Consider the following 11,402-nt stretch of genomic DNA (forward strand, 5'->3'; position numbering starts at 1 on the left):
GAGTTGACGAATCCTATTTTATTATCCTAACTTGATTTAATTTTTATTGAATCGAGTCGAGTGAATTGAAATTTGAGTCCAGTCGAATCGAGTGAAATTGTTTGAGTTAAATTAAAAAAATTAAATGTCAAATTAAATTTTGTTACGGATAACTAATTTTATGTTAGAGTGCATAATTTTGAAACCATATATAGTTAAAAACTTTTTGAAAGCAAAATAATAATAATAATAAAATAATTTAATATAATAAACTTGAATCATTAATTAACTTATTTAGGTCGCCAAAATTATTATTCTAGAAAACTTTTAATTTTTTAACTTTCTTTATATATATTTTAAGAATATTTTTGAAATTTTTATAAATATTTTGAAGTTTTTAAAATTATTTTATATTTTTTGTTGAGAGAGACCAATTTACTCATTTTCAAACTTGATAGGGACCAAAAAAATATTTACACCAATATGTTATTCGAATTATTCTAGTTATTTGGATTGTAAAATTCAACTTGACTCGAACTCGAAACTCAAATAACTCGATTGACTCGGAATTCGAATTTTTTCCAATTTTTTCAAATTGAATTGAGTTTTGCTCACCCCTACATGCATGTCAATTTGTTATTTATATTTACATTAAAATCACTTAGTTAATAATTTAAGGGCTACCATTTTGAGTTTGGATTGAAATTTTAAAATCTAAAAAATATAAAAACAAAAAATGATCAACTTGAAGAATTGTGATTAAATCCACAAATACACATAGAACATGAATAATGGCAAGGCATAGAGTTAGAATTAGAATTTTAAGATTAAAAATGGTCAAATTTGATAATAATAACTAAAATCTATAATTCCCACGTAATAAAAAATTTTAATTTAACAAAATTAACTGTTATTGTTTGAATCAAAATTGAATTTCTAAAATTTAATAAAACAAAAATTAAATTTGATGATATTAAAATACATAAACGAAATCCACCATTTACTCAGAATAGCAAAAAGTTACCAGAGTTTTACTTGTAAAAAATCATAGTCCCGTAGAAGTGTTTATTTAAACCCTATTTCTTTTTTTGCCAAATCTAAATCTAGTTTATATATTATATATTCAAACTGCTTTCAGAAATTTTTTTGTAAAAATGATCACTAAAACTACGAGATAATCTTTTACAAGGTTAAAGAATATTAAGTTAATTAGTTTCTGTATCTATTAAATAAAAATAAAATAACATAAATATAATTTTTAAGTTAAAAAGATTAAAAACCATAAAGATAAAATTTATATACAAAAATATTTACCACTCCAACTATATATAATTATTGTTAAATAAATTTGAGAAGAAAACAATTTCTTGTTTATACCCATTATATATAAAGAGAGTAACAATTTTATTAGTTTATATATAAGCTAATGTGAGATGAATCACCCGTAAATGCTCCTCGCATGAGGCTTCTTCCTTATCATGTTTTCGACTGCGTACGTACCCAGGAACAAAACATTGTTCATTATAAATCTTTGTTTTTGGTTCCATAAACGAAGCCCAAATATATTACCTTAACAAGTTTGATGTTTGTCTTTCAAGGAAAAAAAGGTTCATTACATTTTTTTTTTGCCAAGACAGAAACGGGAGAAGGGTGAAGAGGTGTTTATGAGTAGAATCTAATAAAGTTATAACTTGATCTAAAAAGAAGTCTAAGCTCAGGTATGATTTCATCTAATTTGCCTAAATAGTTGATTTCTTTATTTTAAAAAATAAATACTAATTTTATAATAATATTATATAAACTTATAATGTGATTTAAATAAAAATAATTTCAATTTATTTACCAAAAACAAAAGAAACTTTGACTAACAATATAAAGTAATTCAAAAAAAATTTAATTTTCCCTAAAAAAAATAAAATTGGGGGAATAGAAATATATCATTTTTTTAATAATATGCATGACATCAGTGGAGCATTGAGGCTAACAATGGTTGCTGCTTAATTTTTGTGTTTATTATATATATATGATACACAAAAATTTGATAAATTTTAGGGGGAGCCATGGCCCCGCAAGACCAGTCCCCCAGACCTTCTTCAACGGGTTTGATCAGATCTTATCTTAGGAAGAATAATAATAAGTAAGCAAGCAGGTTGTCAATGAGCGACTGGAAAGTAGAACATTAAAAAAAAATAAAAAAGTTTTGTCATTTTCAAATAGGAGGTTCTCAAAACTGATGTAGTGAAGCAAATTAGATCAGAGCATTGCCATTTTAATGGCCGGAAAAGTACGGTTAGCCTTGCTATTTGGGTTTGTAACTGTCTTGTTTTGACACATGTCTATAGGTTGTTTCCACAATTCTGAAATCTGGTTTGAGTGAGCAAAACTCGATTCGACTCGAAAAAATCGAAAAAAATTCGAATTTCGAGTTAAACGAATTGAGTTATTTGAGTTAATCGAGTTATTCGAATCAACTCGAATTTTTTTTTCGAATTTCAAATTCGAATCGAGTTGAGTTTTCGAATTTGAATAACTCGAATAATTCGAATAATTCGAATATCAAACTATAATATTTTACATTTTTACCCCAAACTCCCAAACTTTTTTACTTTTCCTTCAAAACGTTTACTCCTTCCCACTTTCCCCCAAAACTTTTACTCCCCTCCCCTCTCATCCCCCCAATCTACCCAAAATCCATTTTCCACCAAAATTTTACTCTCCCATTTACTTTTTCTCAAAATTTTACTCTCAAAAACCCTCAAAACCTTTTATTTTCCCCCAAAATTTTTATTCCCTCTCACTTTTCCCCTAAAACTTTTATTCTCTTCCCATCCCACCTCCCATCTATCCCAAACCCTTCCCCCTCAAATTTTTTTTAATATTTTCCCTCCAAAATTTTACTCCCCTTATTTACTTTCCCTCAAACTTTTATTCCCCAAAACTTTTTTTTTCCCCTAAACTTTTACTTATCACCCTTTACTCTCAAATAAAAAATCAAAATTATCCCCAAAAAAATCTCTAAACATAAATAGTAATAATTTTATTTATATCTACTATTTATATTATTAAATTAAATTTCACATTTTATATCATTTATATTATTGAATTGTTTAGTCATATTGAATATTTATATTAAAATTGAATTATTAATTATGCCATAAAATATTCGTGTTAAAATTTTATATTGGTATCAATTTCACATTTTATTTTTAAAATAATTTTTATTAAAAAAATCATATTTTTATATTTAATATATTTTTTAATTCAAAAATATATAGTGATAAGAAACTGAAGATAATTGAAACAACTAAGCAAGCAAAGAAGCTAACCAGTATATAAAAAATTAATAAATAAATTATGAGGCAATGAAAGTTAATAAAAAATTTGATTAAGGTGGACAAATTTTATTACGATGGGTGACAATGGTTATAAGGACCCAAAATTATTTTTTAAAATTTAACTCGAACAAATATATTCGATTCGATTCGAATTCCATCTCACTCGATTCGATTCGAATTCCATCTCACTCGATTCGATTCGAGAAAACTTCAAATAAAGTTAGAATGATAAAATGAGATTCGAAAACTCGATTAACTCGAAAATTTTCAATTCGATTCGATCGAATGCTCACCCCTAATTCCAGGTTTCAAGCGGGGCCATGAACTTTTATCACACGGAAAATTCGTCTTGGTGTTCAAAGCTGTCAGTGTTGTGGTTGGAGCTCCTTATCCAGATTTCATGTTGAGCAGTGGCTAGTTAGGATGCTGAATGGCAAATCTGCACGTGCAAGGCTTGGGGGAGCTAGCTGGAATTATTCGATAATCCAGGCCCCATATGTGGTAGATGCACTATGCCAAAATTTAACTTTATTCAACAAAAATCTCCACTATCATCAGTATTTTTTATCTGTTTGATTCCCTCAATGGGAGTGTGTTGGGGGGCACCACACACCTTGAAATACAAGGTCACGACACCCACCACTCTGCTTTTCTCTTTATTTCATCTCAGCAAACGTAAGGCCACTTCATTTACAATGAAGATTATTATTATTATTATTATTATTATTATTATTTCTTTTTCTTGACTTATTGGTTAATTCTGTTGCAAAATGGTAATCCCCAGCCAGTTTGCAGTTATTATTATTTAGATCAACTACATCTAAACTCAAAATCCCCGTTTTGAACTAAAAGCCGATATTCACCAAGCCAAGTTAAATTGAGGTATTTATGAAGAAAACCACAAGCAGTTTCGGAGTTTATAGACCAAAATCAACAATATAAACATCTAAATTCACTATATTTATGCATGATTACTACTTCAAAATAGTAAAGCAGGATGTGTTACCAAATTAGGCTGTATGCGTCTTATCGCACATTCAATCCAAAAAGCAAGTTGTATGGATAAATCAAGCATTTCTATTTTAGTAAGTAGATACAGAGCAAACCATGCATGCTATCATTTGAAAGCCCGACTCAACTGGTCTTGCTCAATTTTTAGTTGTTTTTCCGTATACAAATTTATACTGTATTAATGAATAAAATATAAAGAATGTCATGGAAAACAATATGGAGATAAAAAATAAAAAAAGCCACATAGAGAATATTGGCAAAAACAAACCTTGGTTTGGCTCCCACAGATTTAGGATAGTTGAGGAAGAAAAAGGACGAGAAGGGTTCCCTACCAGACGAAGAAGACAAAAGAAAAAGAGAAAAGGGCCCTACTGACAGCCTATTATTATTTATAGCCAATATCTGGCATCTTCTACTACTAGTACGAGTCATAGTTTGGATGATCCATTTACACTTGCAAGGGAGACAATACTTGTTGAAGGTCTCCACTTTCCCTCTTACCAAAATGCCTGTTACTATTATTACTTTTGTTTTTTTGGTGAAACCTGTTACTACTATTTAATCTTATTATTAACTACAATTTTTATCCCAGCTGCTGGGTCGCCCACGAGGCAGCGCTTCCCATTCAAGTGAACTGGCAGATGTGGCAGACACGTGGCATTTCGTGATTAGAAAGTATCCAAAATACCCACGTGCTATCGTGGGTTGGGTCACGTGGCCTTGGAGGAAGGCGGCCCCGACCCCAGTTGGTTCATTGGACAGACATAAATATATGTAGTTTGCCTCGCATAAAGACATTAAATAATGGAGGCTTGTCTTGTCAAAATCTTTATTCACCACTTCTCTTTTTGGCTTAACAAATAGTAACAGATTGAATTCTAGAGCCTTGCCTTCTATCTCTCTCCCCCTCCCCTAAAACTGGACTTTGAAGACACCTCCCAACTTCTCTTTATAAATAAATAGACTTGATAAAAGAAATTTGTGAGAGATGGTAGATGGGCTTAAGCTCTTTCAAGCAACCAAGTCTTGCTAAGATGTAGCCTTTATCTGCATTTGCACCTGCACCTTCTTGTTTTTAATTATCTGCTTCTGCTTCAGAAACCAAATGTGTTTGTTTGTGATGTTGATGAAAATAGAATAGGACCAAAACAGAAAATAATAATAAGGTGCAGGTGCAGGCGCAGCTGAATGCCATTTTGGCCTTTTTCTTTTGGACATAGCGTGTACTTATCCATTTCACATTAACCATGGTAAGTAGCTTCACCTTCTGAATTCTGTTATACGTGTTTTCCTGTTTACCTTTCCATCTCTTTGGTTTATTAACAAGGTCCAAGAGGGCTTGCAGTTCCAGGTTTCGTTAAAATCCCGCGGCCATCGTTATAGTGTTGAAGCTTTGAAGACGTTTTGTTACTCATCACTAGGGCTTCTCAAGGTAACAAGTTTAATGTTGCTCTCCTTTTATATATATTTCTCTTTCTTTTCCACAACAGCAATAATTTTGATTTAATTTTACCAGCAATGGCTAAAAGCTTGATTTCCTGGCAAGATACATACTGGATTTCCAAAGATCATAAATATCTGAAAGGGGGACTATTTTTCTTTTTGTTCAAACCTGAAAGGGAAATACTGAAATGTAGTGCATTGGGGGGGGGGATATATGGTATTATTCCTTGGGGGAAATTCATCAAATGCCACATCGTGTCGTCAATCATTTCTCCTGCTTGGTGAGTACATCAGACAGATTTTGTTTCTTCTTCTGCGGAGGGTGAAAAGCTGTTGTGCACCTCAAGAACCCTAGAATAGATAAGACGTCCTTCAGCAGCGTAACTTAAAAACTTTTTTCAGGATGGATCGAATTCAATCAAACTATCTTCGAAATTCTGTTATATATAAAATAAATCACACTACCAGATTGAACAAACATGTCTTTTTGTGTAAGTATCCGATTTAATGCAGGTTTTAGCCGGTTCTACTAAATTGCTAAACTTTTTTTTTTTAATTTTTCTGGGAAACCCCTTCAACAAACTTTGAGCCTTTCTCTCTCAACTTTGCTGCATTTGAAAAGTTGTCACATTCCATAGCACTAATAAACCTTTGCTTGTTTGATAGATCTTCTAAGTACTACAGTAGTTTTGCTCAGTCTTTTTCTTTTCTTTTGCAAAGTGAGTTATATGAGCTTTAAATATTTGCACGAGTTGGTGAACTAGTAAAGGATGGGACCGTGAAAGGTGATCAGCCGCTGCACTATTAGAGTTGCCTTATTTAACTGGTACATATTAGTAAGTCCCAGCCAATTTATTTTTTGTTCCAAGTTTTAAATGACAATTAATAGGATCTTAATTGAGAGAAATTCATAATTAAGCTTCTCCCCTTGCTTAAGAAATAATATATATATATAAAGATTTCTGCAAACAATTATGATTGCAAAAAATAAGCTTTAGGGAGAATGTTCTTGTTCGGCTAAACATGGCTTTTTACAAGTTCCCTGAACACTCAGGAAAAGAATAATATATAAATATAAAAGAGAGAGAGGCAGCAACATCAAACGTGCGGGAAGGTTTTAAGTGATCGGTTTAATTTACCCTATGAATATGTTTATGAGAAAGAGAAAGAAAGAATGAATGTGCTTATAAGCTAGCAGTAACTAGGTGTAATCAAAAGAAGTGTGCGAGTGAATAGGTTCGAATTGTGCTACTCTCCTTCTCACCTCTCATATTGTATAAAAAGCAATTGTATTTGATTTAACACTTTATCATGGAACTTTATGAAAATTTTATCTTGTTAATGATATGTTATGGCACGCCGTACGGACATATGTTGAACTAGAAATGGAAACAATATGATTTCTAGCATCCCTAATCTTGCTTACCATATTGCATGGCTTGGCACAAGCTGCCTGTGGAAATTAAAGCCGTGAAGCTCATGAATATGTTATTGTTAGCTTCCTTTAACAATTAAATTTACTGCCAAAAGAAAAAAAAAAGGTGAGCGCAGCAGATATCCGTAACGTGGACTGCTGTTCTGGTTGCGGCTAAAACTGCTTTACAAGTATTTACCAAGACTGAAGGGCTTCACAAGATTAGCTTATTCATTGAATATGATCCTATGAATGCTGCGCATTGCCCTTGGGTGTTCCGAAGAGCAGGTTGCGGCCAGTTATTGGTAGTCAAACTCTCATGTAATTCTGGTTTTGTTGCTTTTTGTCTGACGTTGCTCTTCTTTTCATTTGAGTGTATTGGTCTTACTTCTGACTGTTGTTTCTTTTGATCCCCTTCAGTGGAGTTTTTCTTGTATCATCATACTCATATTTTCTGATTTCCATTATGGAATAATAGATATTCTGGTATACCAAGCAACAGCTTTTTTTGTTTTGGGGAAGAGATTTTCTATAGTTATAGTATATGATGAGATATCATGATGTATGAATCACTTATATGAGAAAAATTAAGAAATTGATGCTATATAATTGTGAGTCGTCACTGCCACTTGTTGGATCATACTGTACTGGATTATAATTCAGAATAGCAGTTCTGTTTTTCTTTTTAACTACAATATATATATACTAATATATGCGGTGTAAGATAGAGGCAAATACGAGATGCAGAATACCAATAATCTATTAGATTTTTCCTATATTTAATTTTATCCTAATAATCCTACTAATGAAGAACATTGAAGTTGTATGTAAGCGGTCCAGTTTGGACCAGACTCATCCCATGCATCTCCCAAATTTTCAGTAAAACTGGATGCTTTTTGTGGTCTGTAGATTTTTGCTGGAAAGGGAGTTTTGAATTTGGATTTATTTTTCGTTTTAATAAATAATGCAGTCTTAAAACTTGATTTATGACGCACTCACTCAGTCGTTTTGTATTTTTTAATCCACTCATATCTCAATTTACCATTTATTCCAAGTTTTCAAAAAAGGGGTCTTTACTTGATCAGGGGGAAGGGAAGAAATTTTAGGAATTTTGAAGTTGTTCAGTTTTTGTTTAATGGATCACTAATTTTTGTATATTTTTTAAAAATGTTATTTATTCTAGGCTTAATCAAATTTACATGTTTTGTCAAAATGATTTTAATTGTATTTTTAAATCTTTTTTTTTCCATAAACCTTTGTTCTTTCTTTCAAATTGCTTTTTTCTAACAGATTTGATGAAAGTACTTTAAAAACTTAACCGAATATTTTTAATGAGATATAATTTATTATTTAGGTAACCCAATAAGATAATTACATATGAAAAATAATAAAATAAATAAATCATAAATGATACATGAAATTAAAAAAAATCTTAATTTAAAGAAAATAATCTAAAAAAATGAATGCATACAAAAGCTTTGAAAAAGTTAGTTAATAAATCAAATCGAAAATACTTCATTTTGAATTTTTTTAGATAATTATGTTTATTTTCTTTAAATTAAAATTTATTTTTTTAACTTCATGAATTATTTAATATTATTTTCATATGTAATTATTTTATTGATTTATCTAAATAATAAATTACATCTCATTAAAAATATTTCACATCATCCTGTTAGCTTTTCTAATGATACTTCCATAAAAAATTGTTAGAAAAAACAATTAAAAATTGATGACAAAAAAAGACTCAAAAATATAATTAGGACCATTTTTATAAACATATCAATTTTAATGACCAAATTTATCATTAAACATTTATTCTAACCTATTAGTAATTGATTATGGGACAACTGTGGGCCTCATTGCTTCACAGTTTCACACTTTAACATTTTAATAATATTAAAATGATAATTAAAACTCACTATTAAATTAATCATAATAAATAATATTTTAATTTTAGAATCAATCCTATTAGAATTTTTTCTTTTAGATTATTATAAACAGATGTTTCATTTTTAGTGATTTTTTAAAATATTTGATGTACTATTTTTATTTTTTTTCGTTGTAATAATATAGACTCTATTAGATTTTTGAAATATTTTTATTTTCTATTTTTAAATTTAAAAAAAAGATTTGGTAAATATAAATAAAAATATTTTTATGAAATTTGAAAATTAAATTCAGATTAGAAAATATAACTTCAAAAAATCTAATTGTTTAATCAATAATTATATAATAAAAACTATAAACATTTAATTTTTCATAAGAAAAAAATGTGAAAATTTAATTGAATTTCCTTTTGTTACATTGATAATGATTTTTTATGAATTAATTAATAGATTATTATGTTCTCTATTTATTTTAAATCATGTGTTTTAAATTTTAAATCCACAATAAGTAATTTGCATCAATAATAATATGATTTAGTGTCAAATTATTTACTAATTTAATTAAAAACGAAAATTATGCTAGTAAGAGTAAAAAAATTGTTTTTATAAATATTAAATTATTTATATAATTTTATTGTATGTTATATTTTTAAATTTTTTATTTCCTATTATTTTTAATGGTGTTTAGGTAATTTCTAATACTGAATTTTTAAAATTATAAAAAAAAGTTATGTACCGAATTGGATAATTTCAACCATAAATAGAACAATTAATAGACGTGGAATGCCTCTGTTTTAAAACTTGAAAGCTTTGGTTAGGAAGTTTAAGGATCAAATTGATAAAATTTGTAAATGTGAAGGGTTAAATTTAAAATATTATTTAGAATCAAAATTAAATCGTTAGAACATTTAAGTATTGAGGACTAAATGTGTTATTTTACTAGTTAAAAAAAACTTTCCGTTATCAATTTAACATGGGTGACCAGAACGAGAACAAATTTAGACATTAATGTCTAAATTTAAATTTTTTAAAGTTAGATAACCAAAATAGGAACATTGACATAATTAGATGACCATTTGTATAGTAAGTTGGATCATGGGCTGAACCACCCACCCAGGACCATTTGTATAGTAAGCTGGATCATGGGCTGAACCACCCACCCAGGCCTGAAAGTCAACCCATGATGAGGTATATTACATACATATTTTCACCCATGTGCCATAATAATGTATTGTGTTGGTAGTTTACTGGAACCGATGATCATTTTGGCCATTTTGTATGAATTTACAAACGCTATTAAGCTAAAGCTTTGGCCAATCTCTGGAGGTCTTCTAGAATTTTTTGAACGAAATGAGAATGGCAGCAAATCTGACACAGCAAAAATTGAAGTTAAAGTGATTTCCAAGTCAATGCATTAAGTAAATAAAAAGTGGGGAAAGTAGAGATAAAAACATCACGGTAGGATTGAATCGTGGATAAGGAAGGGTGATGAAGATTAGTAATGAAAGATCATTTACAAATATCGAGAGAATGGAAGGGTGCTTTCAAGTCAGTAACATTTTTCAACCAGAGTTGGTTCTTTTGCATTCAAAAAATTATTCCACCCAGTTAAACAGACAAACTTAGTTGTTAAGCCATCAAAATTGGAATTGGTTTTGCTCCTATTTCCCTCCTTTGATATTTAAATATCTCCTAAAAGTGGGTTGTAATTTATATACCACTCTTTCAAGGCAACAAATATATACATGTTGACGTTTTCATTAATTATTTTAAGAAAGCATTGCTGTTTGTCAGTAGGTATCAGACTCGTTCGACCTTTAAAACTAAACTAAACTAATACCAAATCATTAAGCAAAATAAGAGGCAACCCAATTATTCATATATGTAGTTATTTTTTCCCCAAATATCAGGCTTATCAGAAAACAAGGCTGGATCTCACGAAACAGTGATGCAGCCTGACAGAGATCTTGTGATCATGCAATTTTGGAGCCCTGTGGAGTGTTTCCCAATGGGGCTTCGGTGTCAATCAATTGCAATGTTTAAAACTCTCTCTCTATATATCTATAAACTTCAATCTTTCTTGATTTCACACCTTTTCAATTTTCCATCCAAAATTTTTATAACATTAATTGATGTTTGTCAAATGATTTCTTTTTATTGAACTAAGAATTGATGGATTCGGAGTAATTTTGTCTTTGCTGAGACAATTGAAGACAAGTGTTAACCACCACCAACTTATTGCAATATATATTAATTATAAAATATAATTGAAAAAAAGAAGAAGATAGATACATTATATAAAGATATTGAAAAAATTCGGTTTAGAAATAT

The 11,402-nt window shown here is 29.6% G+C and overlaps 1 long non-coding RNA gene across 1 annotated transcript; it reads left to right on the forward strand.

Moving 5' to 3' along the window:
* Positions 1–5,153: 5,153 nt before the first annotated feature.
* On the forward strand, positions 5,154–7,113 carry LOC107906271 (uncharacterized). The gene is made up of 3 exons (XR_001686697.2): positions 5,154–5,575; positions 5,671–5,757; positions 5,842–7,113. It is a non-coding gene; the product is annotated as an uncharacterized lncRNA (long non-coding RNA).
* Positions 7,114–11,402: the final 4,289 nt, after the last annotated feature.

Source organism: Gossypium hirsutum, chromosome D05, assembly GCF_007990345.1.
Source record: "Gossypium hirsutum isolate 1008001.06 chromosome D05, Gossypium_hirsutum_v2.1, whole genome shotgun sequence".
Classification (NCBI taxonomy): Eukaryota; Viridiplantae; Streptophyta; class Magnoliopsida; order Malvales; family Malvaceae; genus Gossypium; species Gossypium hirsutum.